Source organism: Aulonocara stuartgranti (assembly GCF_965226115.1).
Source record: "Aulonocara stuartgranti genome assembly, chromosome: 2".
In the NCBI taxonomy this organism is placed as follows: Eukaryota; Metazoa; Chordata; class Actinopteri; order Cichliformes; family Cichlidae; genus Aulonocara; species Aulonocara stuartgranti.
Genome location: NC_138940.1, coordinates 15,213,700 through 15,235,000, shown reverse-complemented (window position 1 = coordinate 15,235,000; position 21,301 = coordinate 15,213,700). Strand labels below are relative to the sequence as shown.

Here is a 21,301-nt window from a genome sequence, read left to right as displayed (position 1 = left end):
GCTGGGGTAATAGGCTGGCCAAAGGAGGAGATAGAAGCCACTGACATAAAGACAAGAAAGCTCCTTACCATGCATGGAGGGTTTCACCCCAAATCCAGCACCCTGAGGCTGTACGCTAAGCGGAAGGAAGGGGGCCGGGGACTGGTGAGTGTCAGCACCACAGTCCAGGATGAGACAACGAACATCCAAGAATACATTGGGAAGATGGCCCCAACTGACCGAGTGCTCAGTGAATACCTCAGGCAGCAGAAACCCAAGAAAGAGGAGGGAGACGAGGAACCATCATGGAAGGACAGAGCCCTGCACGGCATGTACCACCGGCAGATAGAGGAGGTGGCTGATATCCAGAAATCCTACCAGTGGCTGGACAAAGCTGGACTGAAAGACAGCACAGAGGCACTAATCATGGCAGCACAAGAACAAGCTCTGAGCACAAGATCCATAGAGGCTGGGGTCTATCACACCAGGCAAGACCCCAGGTGCAGGCTGTGTAAAGATGCCCCAGAGACAATCCAGCACATAACAGCAGGGTGCAAGATGCTAGCAGGCAAGGCATACATGGAACGCCATAACCAAGTGGCCGGCATAGTGTACAGGAACATCTGTGCCGAGTATAACCTGGAAGTCCCGAGGTCAAAATGGGAGATGCCCCCAAGGGTGGTGGAGAATGACCAAGCTAAGATCCTGTGGGACTTCCAGATACAGACGGACAAAATGGTGGTGGCTAACCAACCGGACATAGTGGTGGTAGACAAACAGAAGAAGACGGCCGTAGTGATCGATGTAGCGGTTCCCAATGACAGCAATATCAGGAAGAAGGAACACGAGAAGCTGGAGAAATACCAAGGGCTCAGAGAAGAGCTCGAGAGGATGTGGAGGGTGAAGGTAACGGTGGTCCCCGTGGTAATCGGAGCACTAGGTGCGGTGACTCCCAAGATAGGCGAGTGGCTCCAGCAGATCCCGGGAACAACATCGGAGATCTCTGTCCAGAAGAGCGCAGTCCTGGGAACAGCTAAGATACTGCGCAGGACCCTCAAGCTCCCAGGCCTCTGGTAGAGGACCCGAGCTTGAAGGATAAACCGCCCGCAGGGGCGTGCTGGGTGTTTATATATAAAACACCCAGGGCACCCTGCCCCAGGGCACCCGCAGGGGCGTGCTGGGTGTTTATATATAAAACACCCAGCACGCCCCTGCGGGCGGTTTATCCTTCAAGCTCGGGTCCTCGGGTCCTCTACCAGAGGCCTGGGAGCTTGAGGGTCCTGCGCAGTATCTTAGCTGTTCCCAGGACTGCGCTCTTCTGGACAGAGATCTCCGATGTTGTTCCCGGGATCTGCTGGAGCCACTCGCCTAGCTTGGGAGTCACTGCACCTAGTGCTCCGATTACCACGGGGACCACCGTTACCTTCACCCTCCACATCCTCTCGAGCTCTTCTCTTCGCCGTCATTGTGGATGTTGGGTATCGAAGAATCCATAGGTCCCTCATCCTATTCATGTAGCCCCTTCCGCCGGGGTTACTTGCGTAGTAGCATTCCAACAACGCCCTGTTTTCGTCTCTTGCCCACCGATGCCTTCTTGTTCCAGTAGCCCACTTTTCGTCAGGGTGCCCTGGTTCCTCAACACCTGACGCGGACCTTGTTGATCCGGGCGACGTCCGAGCCGGCATGCCTTCATATTTATCTGTCTCGCTCATGTCTGCGGTAGGCTTGCTTAGCATAGGGGGTCTAGCCTTAGGACCCTTACTGGATACAGACGCCCCAGGCAGAAATCGAACTTGCGATCCTCTGTTCCAAAGGCGTGTAGTCTAAAATATAAAATATATATCCTGCTGCTTTTACACACGGACTCACATAAGCTCAGCGATTCTCTGCGCGATCAACCTCTCACATGTTTAAGCTTGCTGCGGGAGATTTCACTTGTCATGTTTGCATAGTAAGCTAACGATTAATAAGACGATGTCAGAGGAATTGGTGCACAAATTATCATCACTCACAGATCAGTGCTGTCGCTCTCTATCAATCTATCAATCAATCAAAGCTTTATTCGTCACATGCAGGTTGCCCTGCAGTGAAATGGGACCCCCCCCCCCCCGACCATACACATATAGCACAAACATTACATGGGGATACAGGTCGGAGATTGGTAGAATCAGGAAAAAACATTGAATGTACACTACAGTGGGGAAAGTACAAGAGGAAAAAAGAGACCCCTACTCATGCTGTGCTTCCATGGTAGGACAGCATGAGAACAGGAAACAAAAAAACTCCTTTGCACAAAAAAGCACATAAATGTCCACAGCACAACATTGTGAAGACATGACAAGCCACAGGGGTGGGTGGGGGGTGAGGAGTAATCCGAAGAAACACAGCAGCCACCCTGCACAGCGCTATCATTCCAGCGCGGCACACAGACCCGCCGTGTTCCCTCGCCGGAAACAAGCATCGAAGGCGTTGGAAAGGGAGGGGGGATGAGTGAGTGCTTATCAGTGTAAGTGTATGTGTGTCCATAGTTCAGTGGAGACAGTGTCCTTCGCTCTATCAGGCTAAGTAAACAGTCTGCCAGCCAACCCAGGTGGCCTTCATGGGACGGGAAGAATAGTTATCACACAGTCGTTATCAGGGAGTTGTTTTGGTGGGCTCCAGCCTTGGGCCTAGCAGCTGGCGCCGTGGTGTCCAAATGTTGAATATTGTTGATTCCCTTTGTGAGCAGCTCGAATTTAGCCCTCTGACACTGGTCCCTCGATCTCCCGTTGGAGAGCCGCGAGCCTCCCCATGATGGTATCAAACTTCTGTTCCATGGTGTTGTCAGTCTTTTGATTCTGAGACCTCACAACTGCAGTGATCCGTTCCGCGATGTTTTCCAACTGTCGCTCAAGGGTGTCATTTTGAGCAGGCCTTTCTCTGATGTTTCCCCTCATACGCTCAATGGTGTTGTTTTGAGCCTTCACAGCAGCTGTAAGCGTCTCCAAGGTGTTGACCATATTACATTCGTTGTGAGAGGTCGCGCCTCGTCCCGTCGCTTCGAATCCAGCGGGCAGCCTTGTGGGGGTTTGAACAGCCAGTTCCGCTCTCTTATTTCTCTGATAAACCAGGGCTAAGCCAACGCCGATCAGCATGAACCCTGTTATCATGGTTCCGAATAGGTAGATATCTTCAGCGTCCTCGATCGACAGTCCCGCCAGGCACACGGTCCTCCAGTTCTGCCACCCGTCCATCGTGTAACCGGCAGGGAAAGTCCCTCCAGGGCACTCAGGCTCTCCCGAGCCCCGACTTCTCGTTGAGAAAAGGGTGTCAATAGCACTCACAGACCAGTTGATCAAATCCATAATTCTCTTTTAGGTTTTAGAGAACGACAGTGAGAGACTGTTCCAGGGAAAGTAAATGCACACAAGACAAGACAAGGACATAGAGGCTAAGCAGGGAAGATAAGGGTGAGGAGGAGAGGAGAAAAGTGCGACCGCCTTCGCTGAGAGCTCTATACACAGTTCGCACGATTGCAAAGTGAAAGCAAAAAAACAAGCGCAAATTCAAACGCGATTTCAATATGTCACATATTGACAGTGGCTCACCGATGCCAATGACATAATTACCCAGCTACATTTCTGAAAGAATGCAAAAGCATTGACATATATTTTTCCTTCCTACAATAGCCCTACGGGCAGGGAAGAGATAGATTTTGGTAGCCCGACTGAAAAAAATCGCAAGCCCCAGGACGTCGGGCTAGCGATATTGCAAGCCCTGTATCTGATTGAGGAATCACTCATCTTTGGAAAAGACAGTTTATTACAGAGAAATGTCTCTTTCCAAAATAAAAGCTATACTATCCGCTTCTTCTGGGCTATATTCTCAGCAGCATAAGGAGAATCATGTGCTAACAGCTGTCTAAATGTCGGCGTAAATGTGCAGTCATATTTGTTGTGTTCCCACTAGTGCTTTCAGGTTAATCTCGTTGAAATGACCTTAACGCCACAACACGGCAAATCTCCGTTAACGAGCTACCGCCGATCGCCCCGTGCATGGGGCTAGACGGCCAACACGTTAACGAGCTAACTGCGCTAACACACTAGTTCCCACTCATGTAATTGAGCATTGCACGGCACATCCAACATACTGTTTTACTTTAGTCCATGACTCGCTTACCTTCAGGGTCATACGTCACATGAAAACCAAAATAATTCCAAACGCCAGATCTGAATGAGGGTGGGGGAGGTCCATGTTGCAAGGGGAGCTTAACTTCTGTCTTGCTAGCTTGCCCTGCGCTCTTCCTTCTGACTATGCTGTCTGTGTTGAGCGCTCAGTGGATCTGCGCTCGACAGTGCAGCCTAGGCGGAGTAGTCGAACGCAGATTCACTGAGCGCTCAACACAGACAGCATCGTCAGAAGGAAAGTTGATAAAATAAATTACAAATGTTGTATTGTTCGATACATATGCGTACCGAACCGAAAGCACTGTATCGAACGGTTCAATATCGATACGAATATCGTTGCACCCCTAATATATATATATATATATATATATATATATACACATATATATATGTATATATGTGTGTGTGTGTGTACTCCCACTATCACAAACCCACAACAAAAACAAGACTTTTGCAGTGTGCATTAAATTGCGTACTGCAAACCTCAGTAAATCCCATTTGTATGATTTATTTACATATTATCCCAAAAACTTGTGCTATGAAAGGAGACCTCCTACAAATACATGTGCAATATTAAAAATACTTGTGTACCCACCTTTCAGTGCAAATCTGGGTCGGTTTTCCTTGTCTGATATCTTTAATGTACAGCACTGAAACAGCTGTCAAATGGCCACAATTAACAGGACTCAGAATTTAAGTGTCTCAAATATATTTCTGAATCTCACACTATATAATACTAACCAAAAAAAAATCCTAGGATCACATAAACAAAACAAAACAAAACAATGATATGCTTTTTCAGTTACTGTGTAACTTCAATATTAATGGGTTGGGATCTGACAGTAAATAATACTTTGTGCAGCCCTCCTCTGGATAAATCCTGCACACCACCGGAGCTGTCAGAAAGGCCTATATCTAGCTATAACTCTGACATTAACTCTGTAAAAAATGGTAGAACTCCAAATTCACCAGAGAATACATGAGGGAGAGATATGGTGTCAAATTTTGAGAGGGCAAGAGAGGGGGAAGTATTCCACAGCAAAGAATGAAACACACAGAGAGAAGATACATTCAGGGAGGACAAAGCTCCGTGTCCAGACTATTGTTTTCAGTCGTTTTCACATTGAAACAGCCGAAAACACTTATGTTCCAGTACTGCGCATGCGTGAAACGCAAGATGATTTGACCTGCCTCATTTCTAACTACTGTTTATTTATTTTCCAGCTCTTTGAAACGTTGCGGCAAAATGTCGAGGAAAAGCACCGAGTTTTTTAAATAGACTAATAATGAGGTGGAGTTACCAATGAGGTAACACAAAAGTACAAAGTTGCAAAAGCGATTGAGAATGAAAGAATTTGAAGAAAAGCTATCTGAAGCATGTACAAACTGATTTTAATCTTTAATAGGGCTGTCAAAATTGAGCACACACAAAACAACTGCTGTATAATGCCCACTGCTTTCTTGGTTTAATTGGTCACATGACTGCATCACGTGACTAAAACGTGTCATTGTTTTCGAAAAGGTCTTCAGGTTCGCTGTCCACACTGCGACGCGGCATTTTAAAATGTATCTGTTTTGGAGAGAGTTTTCAAAACGCTGCTTTTTCCTTGACCGAAAACACTGTCTCAGCGTGGTCGGAATGCCAAAAAGGAAGAGAAAAAGATGCTTTTTCCAACAAATGTACTAGTGTGGACATGGCCACAAATAGTATGTAATTAGTGATAAAGATGGTCAGGCAGACTTGACTTTATATGTTCTTGAATTCAGTCTGACATTTAATCACTTTTGCTGAGTTATTTTTGAATAATGTATGTAAATCTGGCACTGTGGTGAAACAGCCTTAGAAACAAATAACAACGTTTGTACTCTGGCGTTTAAACAAATAGCACTACACCCGTGGTGGGGCAGTCAGGGATATAGATATATAAGGAATATATAAGGAATACTCCTTCTGTGTGTGAATCACTTGCCTGATGATTGACCTGCTTGCAAAGCAGTTTTCATAGCAGCTGAAACAAAGCTGCATGTATAGCAAATACATAAAAGTTAATATAAACCCCATGAAACAGATGACACTGTGAAGGTGTGGAGCAGGGTGCTTTCATAGTGTTTCCAACACCAGTTTTGAATGAGCACTGGTATATGTGTTTATTTGACTGGGTCTGGGCTGCTGTTAAACCATCCTTGGTTATCGACTATGTAGCCTGAAGTCAAGACAACCACTGAACAAACCACTCAATAGCTGTTGAAGCTGTTGTTCTGCAATTTACAGAGATGTTACACAGAGACAAATTGTACACTATTAATAATTGCTTCAGAGTTCCTAGAGTCTGAACTTTGCATAACAATAAATCCCAGTATCAGTCTCAGAATATCTGAAACATTTGAATCTGAACTAATAACATCAATCACTAACAGAGGAAGAGTAGAATTTTTATTTTTCTCACTTCTTGTGCTTTCAATGATAAACATTCCTTTCCTTTACATATGAATTATAGCAGTTATAGTTTTGGAAATTCAAAAATCATGTTGGGGCTTTAGAAATATATTGGTTCATTTTATGCAGAGGAAAGGGTGGTTACTGTAGCATTTCTTGCATTATTTTTCCTATGGTTTTCAGTGTTGGGCAAGTTACTTTGAAAAAGTAATTATTTATATTTACTAGTTACTTCTTCAAAAAAGTAACTAGTAACTAGAATTAGTAACAAAGTTACAAGATACTAAAAGTAATTAATTACTTGAAAAGTAACTATTGCGTTACTTTAAAAAAAATCTTCACACACCCCCGTCCTCTACTAGCCATCGGGGCGGGGGGGCTGGGAGGAGATGTTGGCTGTCCGATTGGCCTCCCTGCTGCTGCGGAGCCTGGGACGGTCTGCTTGCCTCCACCCCGGAGGGAAGGGTAACATCTCTTGGGTCTGGGTGCCGTTTCCCCCTCTGGGGCGAGGGTACCTGGATCCGGGGTATAGAGTATGTTTGGGGAGTGTGATTGTGTGCATTATGTCCATTTATGTCGATCCTTATGTTTGGTGAGTGCTGAGTGTTTGTATATGTGTGCATGAGGGTGGGAATGCATGTTTGTGTCTGTGTGTGCCTGTTTGTCTGTGTCTATATGTCAGGTCGGGTCTTAGACTCCACCTCTCTGGGAACTCCCAGGCCCTCCAAAGTGTGGAGGCCGATTTCCACTCACCACACTCCCTGCCGGTGACTGATGGGGTCGGTGCATTGGTGGTTCTTGGTGCTCAGGTATGTACCAGCTCACTCCTGGTGGCTACTTGGCGGGGCCTGGCGCCTGTTGCTTGGTCAGGTCTCTTCAGGGGCAAAGGGGGTCCTCGGGCCTCCGGCCTCTGGGCCTGCGGCTCGGTTCACTCTGGCACAGCTGGTTGCCGGCGGAGCCGGTGGGCACGCCGGTGCAGCCCCCTTTAGCTTCTGCTCGGTGGCTACTGGGTGACCCTTCGTCTGGGGATCCTCAGTCCTTCCCATGAGAGTGGCACAGATAGTTTAAAAGTTTAATTATTTATATAGCACATTTAATTACAACAGGAGCGTTGACCAAAGTGCTGTACAAGAATACAACAAATCAAATCAAATCACTTTTATTGTCACATCACATGTGCAGGTACATTGGTACAGTACATGTGAGTGAAATTCTTGTGTGCGAGCTTCACAAGCAACAGAGTTGTGCAAAATACAGTAACGTAAACAAGCAAAATACAAGAATGGCTACATCTGAAACTAATAAATATATGTACAATATATAATAGTATATGCATTTCTGGATGTGTATACTAAATATTTTTCTACGTGTGTGTGTGTGTGTGTGTGTGTATACACATATTTTACAAATTAAATAGAGTAAACAATAAAATAAAATATATAAAAATATACATAATACATACATACATAATAAAACAACTTAGAGTATTAAAAGCAAACACCAAATATGAATTAACAAACAACTCTCATGCTGTATTAAAAGCCAGTAAATAAAAATGCGTTTTAAGATAAGATTTAAAAAGATTGACAGTATGAGCCTGTCTGATGTGTAGGGGTAATTTATTCCACAGCTTAGGCGCTACGACTGCAAATGCTCGATCACCTCTATGATCCTCAGATCACCTCAGATGCCCCTCCGGTGGTCCTCCTTGGGCTCTTGCACTCTGGGGCCTCTGGATGTCTGGGGCCTGGATCTCCTCCATGCCTGCTTCATGCCCTGGGGGACCGGGCTATGGCTCTCTGCATCCTCTTGCAGACCATTACATGGGGAAACAATTTGAATACAAGTGCGCTGATCCACACAGGTGTGCACACGGGTGTTCACTGTTCGTAGACTTAAATCACACCTTTCTTGGCTGCTACTTCAAAGCACATTGTGTGCTGACTGTCCTGCGTGCTGCACAACAACACTGAATATTTAGTATTTACTGCTGTTTACACTTAGCTAGATTAATGCGATGGTGTTGTGTTTAGTATGTTGCTTTGTTTTTTTTTTTGCTTGTTTTCTATTCTTTTTCTCCCAACAAGTGATCCAGGAGATTTTATTTCCTGTGCAATATGAGTCCTAAGCATCCCAGAAACGACACAGAAAGTCAAACATAACTTTTAAAAACACCAGTATAGGCTCATAAGGCCCTGATAGTAAAAAACTACATTTCCGCAAAATGATGTCACTTCCGGTTTCGGGCAGGTCATGGCGGACATGCGATAGCTCGCGCTGATGGATGTAGGAAGTGTTACAAACAGCTGATCGGATCGGCAAAGCGTGTTTCTGGAATATTATGTTTTTGTTGCTGCAAGTGCTTTTTATGCAGAATTTAATTGCCATCAGCAACATTTGACCAGTTTTATAAATAAAGTCATATATGAAATTACTATAATGTAAATTAATGGTTGTAGTTTTTGTAGGCATTTCTGTTGACTTGTTATAGTTCAGCAGAAAATGGAAACTTTCAAATCAGTAAAATCTGCATGTTTGTCCATGTGGAGCCAAAAAAATCCACAAAGTTTCCAATTTAGCCATCATTTCCACCTTTGGAGACAGATGTTTTACTATACAACGCCTACTACTAGACAATCTTCAATGATTTCACTAAAACCGAAAGTCTTCTTGCTATCCTCTTCTAATTTAGTTCATAATGAATGGGATTTAATATCTTGCCAAAGGACACATCAACATACAGACCCAAGAGCTGGGTACCAAAACAGCTAACCCTCAAAACAGTAGACTACCTGCCATAAATCCTGAGCCACCATATACCACAGACTTGTTGTTTTGTTGCTTTAATTAATTTATTATTAACAATAATATGCGGTGGCCCCTAGAGACAAAGCACGTACAAACTCCAAAACACATTTTAAGTGTTATTTGAACTTCCCAAACAGAGCTACCTAGATCACTTAAATAACACAATTGAAAGCATGTGTGTATTGTTTGTGTATTTATACACAAGTACTCATATATATTCAAATAATTAAAAAAAACATTCATTTACCTGTTACTACCACACAACAAATCCGTTGGTACTCCCTGGCTTGTGTAGCCACTAGGTAACAAAAGCTCAACACAACATCTAGCATTCTGGAGCACTTCTGTTGTCTTTTGTGCGTGCTTCGGAGTTTGTACGTGCTTTGTCTCCAGGGGCCACCGTAAGTATACTTTTATTTATTCACTCCACATAAAATTTAATAAATAAATAAATAAATTTTAAATTAAAATTTTATGCTTTTTCCTTTTAAACAAATTTAAAGTGAAACAACACAAAACACTGCAAACCACAACACTATTAAATATAAATTAAAATATGAAAAAAACAAAAAGAACATGCATATTCTCTGTCATATAGGCCTGCATGAATAAACTTTCTGAATCCTTTATCATCCACAACTGACAATAGTTCTGGATGATTACTATACCTTTCTAATGTGACGTTGTTGTCCCATGCTCTCTTTCTCTCTCTCCTTCCCGCTCTGTTCCTGTGCTACTGCAAGTGTAACTACCGCCGCTCCCCCCTCTTCCCAGCGCAAAGCACAAGGCTCGCATGCTGAGTGAACCTGAAAAAAGTGCGAGAGAGAGGGTGAGAGAAAGAAAAAAAAACCACGGCTCGCGTCATTCACTTCAAAGAGTCACGACCGACACATCACTAATATGAAATTGAATCAAATGGAAAGCTTCTTTTTAAAATGTGCTTTATTAGTTTTAATCTTTTAATTTTATGCACATTGAATCACACAAAAATTAAATTATATGCAACTGTCTTTAACGTCGAGAAATGTGTTTAACATTTAAACCTATTTTCTGCATATTCCAGCATATAAAATACATTCTTTGTTCTGACTATTGTTAAATTTGTACATGTTTGATTTGTTTGGTTAGTGCACTGGGCCTTTAAGAGAAAGGCATGGTCCGTGTGCAGACGGGGGAAGTGTAAGAATGTGATCTATGCTGTGATTTATGCTGTGAAAGGCTGATAAAAAGGAATTCCCTGTGAGTATGCATTATTATTTGGCACTTTTATGTTGTTTAATAGCAGTTAATTAGATGCTGTATTACACGTGCTAATTTATGGTTCGTAGACAGCTGTTTGGTGTTAGCATTAGCACTTGGTCACGCAGCTCCTCAAGTAATTATTTTAATTTGTCACTCATATATACTGTATTTTGTTGTTACAGTTTCACACCTGCCATATAAAGCAAAGTCTAAACCCACTCTGGCGTCAGTGACTTTTGTGTGGAGGTGTTTAACTCCTGGATAGTAGAAAGTGGTTCTACGAGGCCAGTACAGTGAAAAGGAACACCCTACTACAACGATGAAGACTGCATTGTTACACCCTGTATCCAGACCAGCACGACAGACGCAGTGACACCAAGTCAGCATAAATGTGCATTCAATCAGCTTAAAGATGGAGAAAGAAGAATATGAAGTAAGATCCACGACGTCAAAGAAATCTAGCCGCTCTTCCACAGCAAGTGTAATGTTAGCCGCCGCTACTGCCCGCGCTAAAACTGAAGCTGCCCAAAAAAGAGCTGAGTTTGCAAAGAAGGAAGTTGAATTTAAAGTAGAAAGAGCCAAATTAGATGCAAAGCTTGATGTTCTAGCAAAAGAAAGTGAAGCTGAGGCCGCAGCCGCTGAAGCAGCTGTCTTGGAGTCTGCTGTTGCAAGTTTTGACATGAGTGATGAGCACCTGAGCTTACCAAAGGAGACACAGAGTTCTCATGAGCGAACTACAGACTATGTCAATATGCATCAGGCACGCAGTGATTCAGTCAAATCAAAGGACGTCAAAATAGAAAAAGTCGAGTATGCAAATCGACCTAAGCCACCGGACATGTCACCGGATGAACTGCCCTCAGCACCAAAGGACTATGGCTCCCTCAGACCCCCCGATCAAAGAGATTACTCACCTGAAAGGCAAGGACAACAGTTACACTCTGTTAACTATCAGCAGCACCTAAGCCATGTCTCACCAGGGTTTACACCACCCTCTGCTGGACGTTTTCGGTACTACCCTCCAGATCCAAATTCCTCTAGGGACTCTAATGAGCTTGCCAAATATTTAATGAGAAGTCAGTTGTTAACCTCTGAACTCACCAAGTTTGATGACAAGCCGGAGAACTATTTATCTTGGAAGTCATCTTTCATCAACGCCATTGACACTCTAGAGCTTAGGGCGTCTGAACAAATCGACCTCCTTGTAAAATCACTTGGCCCAGAATCTACCAAGCATGCACATCGCATCAAAGCTGTAAACATAACAAACCCAGCTGTGGCATTAGAGCTAATCTGGGAGAGGCTAGAAGAAACCTATAGGTCGCCAGAAGCCATTGAAAGTGCTCTTTTCACCAAACTTGATCAATTTCCTAAAATAGGGCCCAGAGATAATCAAAAACTAAGAGAGCTGAGCGATCTGTTGCAGGAGATAAATGCAGCAAAACAAGAAGGGTACTTGCATGGACTCTCCTATCTCGATACAGCGCGAGGTGTTGCTCCCATTGTGGATAAGCTGCCGTATGGGATTCAAGACAAGTGGATGATGGAAGGCTCACACTACAAACAGCGGCACAGGGTGACCTTCCCTCCATTCACATTCTTCTTACAGTTCATACAGACACAAGCAAAGGCACGCAACGATCCAAGCTTCAATCTGTTGTCAACCTGCAACTCTGGAGTTAAAAGGGACAAGCTTGGAGATGGTTACAGCAATAACCGCAGGTCAGTTTCAGTGCATAAAACCAACGTTATAGGAACGAAAGGCAATTTTAAGCAACACAACATCTGTTTCAAGTGCTGCGCTTCTAACAAACACGTAGCTCGCGACTGTCAAGCAGAAATCAAATGCTCTGAATGTAACAGTGATAAGCACCCAACAGCTCTGCATTCAGATGTTCCTCGCCTTCCCAAAGCTCTTCAGCCCCCTGCAAGTCACGGCGGGGAGAAACAAGAATTAAAAGAGACTGCAGTTGTTTCAAGTTGCACCGAGGTATGTGGGGAAGGATTTTCTGGGAAATCTTGCTCAAAAATATGCCTGGTTAACGTTTACCCTGCCAACGATCCTAGTAAATGCCAGAGAATGTATGTCATGCTAGATGACCAGAGTAACATTTCACTAGCACGCTCTGAATTTTTTGACATGTTCAAGGTTAATGGTAAGGCAGAGCCATACACCCTCCAGACATGCAGTGGCGTAGGTCTCACTTCTGGCTGAAGAGCCTCTGGGTATATGATAGAGGCAATTGATAGCTCCCTCGCTATTCAGCTGCCCATGTTAATTGAATGCAACATGATTCCTAACAAAAGAGAGGAAATTCCCACTCCCTCCGCGGCTTACGCACACAGTCACCTCAAAGGTATAGCACACAAAATACCACCCTTTGACAGTGGTGCAGACATTTTGCTGTTGCTTGGAAGAGACATTTTGAGAGTTCACAAAGTGCGCAGTCAGATCAATGGTCCGCACAATGCACCATACGCACAGAAACTGGACTTAGGCTGGGTGATAATAGGAGATGTGTGCTTAGGCAATACTCATAAGCCTTCCCAAGTCTCTACCTTTAAGACTCACGTTCTATCGGATGGAAGGCCAACTCATTTTTCCCCATGCGAAAGCCACTTTACTGTCAAGCCAGACACCTGTCTCTTAAATCGACACTTAGTACTTGGTGGTTCAAACATAAAGGACAGAACACAAAACAGAACTATAGGAAACAATGTTTTCTGCCAGACCAAGAATGACAATAAGCTTGCACCCTCCATGGAAGATCTGCAGTTCCTGAATATCATGGACAATGAGTGTTTTCAGGATGAGTCACAAAGCTGGGTGGCTCCACTGCCATTTCGCCAGCCCAGAGCATTGCTGCCTAACAATCACCGCTACGCACTCAGCCGCCTCAAGTCACTTGAACGAACTCTAGACAAAAACCCAAAAATGAAAGTTCACCTGATAGACTTTATGCAGAAAATGTTGGACAATGGGCACGCGGAGCTTGCACCCCCAGTACAAGAGAACAAAGAGCGTTGGTATCTGCCCTATTTCGGAGTGTACCATCCTCAAAAGCCGTCACAAATCCGAGTGGTATTTGACTCCAGCGCGCAGTTTGAAGGTATGTCGCTCAACACAGTGCTGTTATCAGGACCTAATCTGAACAACAGTCTATTAGGTGTGCTAGTGAGGTTCAGAAAACATCCAGTCGCAGTAACCGCAGATATCCAGCAGATGTTCTATTGCTTCCTGGTGCGCGAGGACTGCAGAGATGTACTGAGGTTTGTCTGGCACAAAGACAACGATCCACAGAAAGGGCTCGTGGATTACAGAATGTGCATGCATGTACTTGGAAACAGCCCCTCGCCTGCTGTGGCCACATATGGTTTGAGGAGGGCCGCGCAAAGGGGAGAAGCCAAATACGGGTCAGATGTTCGCCATTTCATTGAGCGTGATTTTTATGTGGATGATGCTTTAAAGTCTGTCCCCACCGAACATGATGCTATCGACCTCCTGAAACGGACACAAAACATGCTAGCAGACTCAAACCTTCGCCTCTTAAAAATAGCATCAAATAAGGTTGAAGTGATGGACGCATTCGCACCTCAAGACCGAGCCAAGGATCTCCAAAATCTGGATCTGTTCAAGGATGAACTCCCAGATCAGCGCAGTCTTGGAGTAAAGTGGAATATAATGGAGGACTATTTCACTTTTCACATTCCTCATGCTGAAAAGCCATACACACGAAGAGGAGTCCTTTCAACTGTGAACAGTGTGTTTGACCCGCTTGGGTTTTTGGCCCCAGTCACCGTTCGAGGATGTCTGCTTCTAAGAGAGTTGTCGCTACAGACAACAGAGTGGGATTCACCTCTCCCAGAGGATCTGAAAGGCAGATGGATAGAATGGCAACAGTCCCTCCAATGCCTCAGCAAAGTCAGCGTTCCACGCACTTACACTAAGATGTCACTGTTACAGGCTAAATGTGTAGAACTTTGTGTCTTTTCAGATGCGTCCATGAAGGCAATATGTGCAGTGTCATACCTCAAGGTCACCACTGGGGATGGCAAGACAGAGGTTGAGTTTGCCCTAGGTAAGGCACGACTCGCTCCACAGCCAGAGCTCACTGTACCTAGGCTCGAACTCTGCGCTGCAGTAATGGCGGTTGAAATGGCAGAGGTCATATGTGAAGAGATTGATCACCCCATAGACAAAACTAGTTTCTATACAAACAGCAAGGTGGTTCTTGGTTATATTCACAACCAATCCAGACATTTTTATGTCTATGTAAACAATCGTGTGTGTCGTATTAGAGAGTCAACTACTCCAGAGCAATGGCATTTCGTTACGACCGACCAGAATCCTGCTGACCACGGCTCACGATCAGTTCCAGCCGCTGAGTTAGATCACACGACATGGTTCACAGGTCCAGCGTTTCTCCAGTGCCCTTCATACATCCATCTAGAGCAGACTGATTACAAACTGCTGGACCCAGACAACGACGCAGAGGTGCGCCCAGAGGTAAAGACACTTTGCACTAACATAACAAAGGAAGTTTTGGGCTCAGGACATTGGGAGTGTTTCTCCACATGGCGCTCATTTCGGAAAACCATGTCAAACTTGATTCACATCACACAATGCTTTTCACAATCAAACGTTAAGCCAAACTGTAAAGGATGGCACATGTGTAAAACGGCCATCACCCCAGAACTGTTAGATCAAGCAGAGACAATGATCATTAAAAATGTGCAGTTTGAAACATATACAGACGAGATAAAGCGGATCTCTGAAAAACAGAACCTCCCAAAAAACAGCCCACTGGCAAAACTAAACCCTGTGATTGGAAGTGACAATCTGCTGAGAGTTGGTGGTCGCATTAATCGCGCCGGGCTGGGAGTAAAAGACACCAACCCTATTATCTTGCCAGGCAGTCACGACATCACTACCCTCCTTGTGCGCCACCACCATGAGAAAGTAAGCCATCAAGGCAGGCATTTTACAGAGGGCGCTGTCCGAGAAAGTGGCTTGTGGATTGTAGGAGGAAAAGGCTGTATTTTCAGAGTCATAAGTAAATGTGTGACATGTAAGAAGCTGAGAGGGAAGTTTGAGGAGCAATTAATGAGTGATTTGCCCGTAGATCGCCTCCAAGTTGAGCCCCCCTTTTCTTACGTGGGTATGGACATGTTTGGCCCATGGGAAGTAACTACAAGGCGTACAAGAGGGGGACAAGCAAACAGGAAGCGGTGGGCAATATTATTCACGTGCCTGTGAACAAGGGCTGTCCACATTGAACTAGTGGAGGAGATGAGCTCTTCAAGTTTCATTAATGCACTGAGGCATTTCTTCGCCCTCCGAGGACCCGGAAAACAACTGCGCTCGGACTGCGGCACTAATTTCATTGGTGCTCACAAAGAGATGGCCACAAATGCACCAGAGAAGGACAAAGTGCAACACTTTCTGCAGGACCAGAAGTGTTCCTGGGTTTTCAATCCTCCCCATTCTTCCCACATGGAGGGAGTATGGGAACGGATGATTGGTTTAGCACGGCGAATACTTGATAGAATAGAATAGAATTCAACTTTATTGTCATTGCACATGCACAGGTACAGGGCAACGAAATGCAGTGATAACATGCTGCTGCAAACTGGTCGTGTTCAACTCACTCATGAGATCTTGATCACATTTCTTGCGGAAGTCACAGCTATACTGAATGCACGACCGTTGTTGCTAGTATCATCAGACCCAGAACATCCTCACATTCTATCACCGGCGATGCTGCTGACACAAAAGACTGGAGTTGTACCCACCATCTGTGATGATGTAGGACCCAAAGAAATGCTCAGAAGCCATTGGAAGCGGGTTCAGTTCCTTGCAGACACCTTCTGGAGCAGATGGCGCAAGGAATATTTGCACAGCCTCCAAATTCGTCAAAAGTGGCACCACAAGAACATTGACATTAAACAGGGAGAATTCGTTCTCCTCAAGGACAAACAAACAAGAAGAAATGAGTGGCCAATGGGCGTAATCGAAAAGACAGTTGCGAGCGAAGATGGAATTATCAGAAAGGCCGAAGTTAGAGTTGCTTCCAAGGGGAATGTTAAGACTTATCGGGGCCTGGAGCCTGGGGCTCGCTCGGGCCACTTCGGAGGTGGGGTGCCCCCGGTCTCTCGGCCTGGGGCTCGGTCACTCAGGCACGGCTGGCTGCCGGCGGAGCTCACGGGCGCGTCACTGCAACTCCCCCTGGCTTCTGCTCTGCGGCTGCTGAGTGAGCCCTCATCTGGGACTCTCCTCAGCTCTTTCTGGGACAGTGGCGCGGCTGCCCCTCTGTTGGTCTTCCTTGGTCTCTTGTGTTCTGGGGGCCTTTGGATCTCCTCCATACCTGCTTCATGCCCTGGAGGACGGGGCTGTGGCCCCCCCACACCCTCTAGCAGATCATTACATGGAGGATAGTGATGGGTCGTTCGCGAACGAAATGGCTCTTAGAGCCGGCTCTTTGACGTGAACGACGCGAGCCGGCTCCTTATCGCGAGCCGTCACGTGGGTTTTTTTTTTTTTCTTTCTCTCAGCCTCTCTCTCGCACTTTTTTTCCGCTTCACTCTGCACGCGAGCCTTGTGCTTTACGCTGGGCAGAGGGGGGAGGGGCGGTAGTTACACTCAGTAGCACAGGAACAGAGCCAGAGAGAGAGAAAGAGAGGCAGGGACAACAACATTAGAAAGGTATAGTAATCATCCACAACTATTTTCAGTTGCAGATGATAAAGGATTGAGAAAGTTTATTCATGCAGGTCCATATGACAGAGAATATGCATGTTCTTTTAGTTTTCATATTATAATTTATATTTAATTGTGTTGTGGTTTGCAGTGTTTTGTGTTCTTTTCACTTTAAATTTGTGAAAGGAAAAAGCTGAAAATTTAAATAGTTAAAACTTGAAATGTGAATAGTTGATTTTTGTATTATATGATTTATTTATTACATTTTATGTGGAGTGAATAAATAAAAGTATATTTACGGTGGCCCCTAGAGACAAAGCACATACAAACTTCAAATCACGTACGAACTCTGAAGCATGTACAAACTCCAAAACACGTAAAAACACGTACAAACTCCAAAACACGTACAAACTCAGAAGCACGTAAAAACTCAGAAGCATATAAAAACTCAGAAGCACATAAAAACTCAAAACACGTACAAAAGACAACAGAAGTGCTCCAGGATGCTGGGTGCAGTGTTGAGCCTTTGTTATCTTGTGGCTACACAAGCCAGCAAGTACCAACGACCGGATTTGGTGTGTGGTAATAACAGGTAAATGAACTTTTTTTTAAATTATTTGAATATATATATGAGTGCCTGTGTATAAATACACAAACAATACACACATGCTTTCAATTGTGTAATTTAAGTGATCTAGTAGCTCTGCTTTGGAAGTTCAGTTCATGCTAGAAATGTGTTTTGGAGTTTGTACGTGTTTTGTCTCTAGGGGCCACCGCATATATTTATATATATAAACATATATAAATAAAACCACTTGTTTTTATGTTAGTAATTCCTTTTGTGCATAATTTTATATTATTGTTAATAATAAATTAATTAAAGCAACAAAACAACCTGAAGAGCCGGTTCAGAGCCGAAAGAGCCGGCTCTTTTTAGTGAGCCGAACCGAAAGAGCCGGATCTCTAAAAAGAGCCGGAAATCCCATCACTAATGGAGGAACCTTTAAAAAAAAAAAAAAAACAAGCGCGTCATCTGCTCATTCTGTTGGTTTTTGTCTTTTGCCCTTCTCCCCCGTCCCTCTTCTCAGCTGTTTCTCTTTCCCTCTTTCTTTCTCCCCTTCTTTCCCCCAGTCAAGTCTGTCCCGTATTCAGTAAGTGAAAATAAAATAAACAATAAAAGGTGAATCAAATGGACCATTACGGTAAGGCTGGGATGGTCAATTTGGTAAAGTAAATCCGTTGGGCATCTTTCTTTGCCTTTAGACAACAATTCTGATGGCAAAAGTACGGTGGCCCCTAGAGACAAAGCACGTACAAACTCCAAAACACTTGCAAACTCCAAAACACTTGCAAACTAAAAAACACATGCAAATTCCAAAACACGTACAAATTCCAAAACACGTACAAGTTCCAAAACACGTACAAATTCCAAAACACTTGCAAAATCCAAAACACTTGCAAACTCAAAAACACATGCAAATTCCAAAACACAACGGAAGTGCTCCAGGACGCTAGGGGCAGTGTTGAGCTTTTGTTACCTAGTAACTACACAAGCCAGGAAGTACCAATGACCGGATTTGGGGTTTGCAGCCTTAAAGGCCGCATTTTAAGGCCGATTACGTCACAGCGACAAGAGAAGGCTTTCCCAATTCAAAGGCTGCTCGAAATGCGGCCCTCAAATGCGTCCATAATTTCCCTGAATTTTAAGGATGGGTCGGTGTAGCCTTCATGGCCCAACATATCCCAGACTTCATAGTGCGGTGGTGGTGTGGATAATTTTGCCGAAAAAAAACGGTGGAAGCGGAGCGGAGGAAGAGTAAACTTTCAGAAGTAAGTACTGAATATTATGTCACTTATTTATGCGCAAATATTTTTTTAATGAAGAACATTAAACCATTATTGTTGGCCACATGTCGGGAAAGTTATGTGACATTAGTCATGTCTGTACTTTCAGAATTAACTTGGTTTTAAAGCCTTTACTTTAAAAATATATATATATATAGTCGACCTTAATCTTACAGAGATTGTGATGATTTTGTGGATAATTAAAGTCAGTCATATATCCACAAACACAACAAGCTGAAAGTCAGTGATGCTGCTCGGTTTGCAGTCCTGAATATCACAGCACAAGGAAGATTCACTGCACTGTTAATGTTAGCTATGTTATATTGCTGCCTCTGTTTGGTGGTGTCGAGCCAAACTGACTTTAACGTGTGTTTGAACGAGCTGACTTGTTAAGCTGAAAGAAAGATGCTTTAATCACAGGAGTCACACATGTGTCCACTGCACCATCTGGGAACTCTTCTTGTTTCGTAATCAGAATCAGAATCAGAATCGTGTTTATTGGCCAAGTATATGTGCAGACACATACAGGGAATTTGGTTCCGGTAGATGGTGGCTCTCAAGCACAGCAATGTAAATCACACACACACACACACACACACACACACGTGTCTATATATACACATTACACATGCATACATAATAACACAAACACTAAATCCTCCTTCTTTTGTGCTGTTTTGTAGCAGTGTATACACCTGAGACTTTCACCTGTCTGTCCTGCACTCGCTCTCTGTTTCTTTCTCTCTGATTGTGGAATAAAAGTATGAACATGTGTTTATAAGTCACACTTGTGTTTGAATCCTGCAGCTTATCACACATTTGATTTCCATGTGTGACAACTGCAAGTGTCGAGAGTGAGGACAGACTGAGGGACCCACTGCTGCACATCATCTGTGAGGCTTTGCACCCCTGATGATCCACCAGGACAAACTCAGCAGTGTGTGAGGAAGAGGAGGAGGAAGAGCCAGCAGCAGCTGACAGATGGAGAGAATAGACAGACTGTTCCCTGTTTGTGAAGGACTGCTAGAAAAGTTTAAAATAACTAATTGTCTGTCCTGAATCAGTCTTATTAGGTAATGTTCAAATAATTTTATCATTCCAGTGTTTTCAGTGTGGGAGAAAGTACTCAGGGCCTTCAAGTTACACACTATGAAAGGCAGCAACAAGTGTAATATTCAGAAACCTAAAGTATGTATCAGCAGCAGAATGGACCTAAAAATAAATGTTTGTTCCAGTTCTATGAAGCTTTGAGTATTTTGGATCAGTAGCACTGCTGTGTTTGTTGCATCATATTGCTGTAATTGTTTATATGCTTTATATATTCTGAGGTAAGTTGATCTATAGTGTTACATCATATTCTATAAGGATGTTATGTGTTTGTAGACTTTCTGCCCAGTTTGACCCATTTAGCAGAAGCCAGCCTGTTTAAGGCTCTGATATCTATTCTGTATGACTTAAAGCAGTTATGACATGGTCTGATTTTCTCACCCAATAAAGGAATATTTCATATATCAGTCTACTCTTCATTTTATCAGAAACAGTTATCACAGCTTGTACATTTTCTTTTTATAAATATATGTAAGCAATGAGCCAAATTTAGTAATGCCAACATGAAGGAACAACATTTGTCTCTTATATATGATACACCTATATATGCACTGTCAAAGATACTTGTCTTTGAGTGAAGATTTAAGGTGATAAGACATATAAATAACTGCAACTTGAATCTGTACTGAAGCTCAGTATTTGACACAGAGTTCATGTTCACTGCTGTAATAGCTAATAATGATTAATATAATAACTATAATATTGGCCATATTATATTTACATTACCAAAGTGATATGACTTTAGTCTCATGAACAACATCAGCTAATTCTTATTTACTAATTAATCTTGAAATAACTGTTCAGTACAGAAATGAAGCCCAAAAATCATGTTTTACTGTCCTGTGGTCTCAGCCTCAGATACTTATCAAATCACACAAAGCTCTTGTAGAAACAAACAAACAAATGAACAAAATATGTTCTCCCTCATTTCTGTCAAACCAAGTTGTATGACACGTTTCCAGCGGTTAGTATCATGGTTGCTAGGCAACCTGGGAAGCGCGACGGAGACTAGACCGTCCC

General features: G+C 43.8%; 1 long non-coding RNA gene across 1 annotated transcript; it reads left to right on the top strand.

The window, feature by feature from the left end:
* The first annotated feature begins 18,758 nt into the window (after positions 1-18,758).
* On the top strand, positions 18,759-20,688 carry LOC309717623. Its single transcript, XR_014279762.1, has 2 exons — positions 18,759-19,159; positions 19,982-20,688. It is a non-coding gene; the product is annotated as an uncharacterized lncRNA (long non-coding RNA).
* The last annotated feature ends 613 nt before the right edge of the window (positions 20,689-21,301 follow it).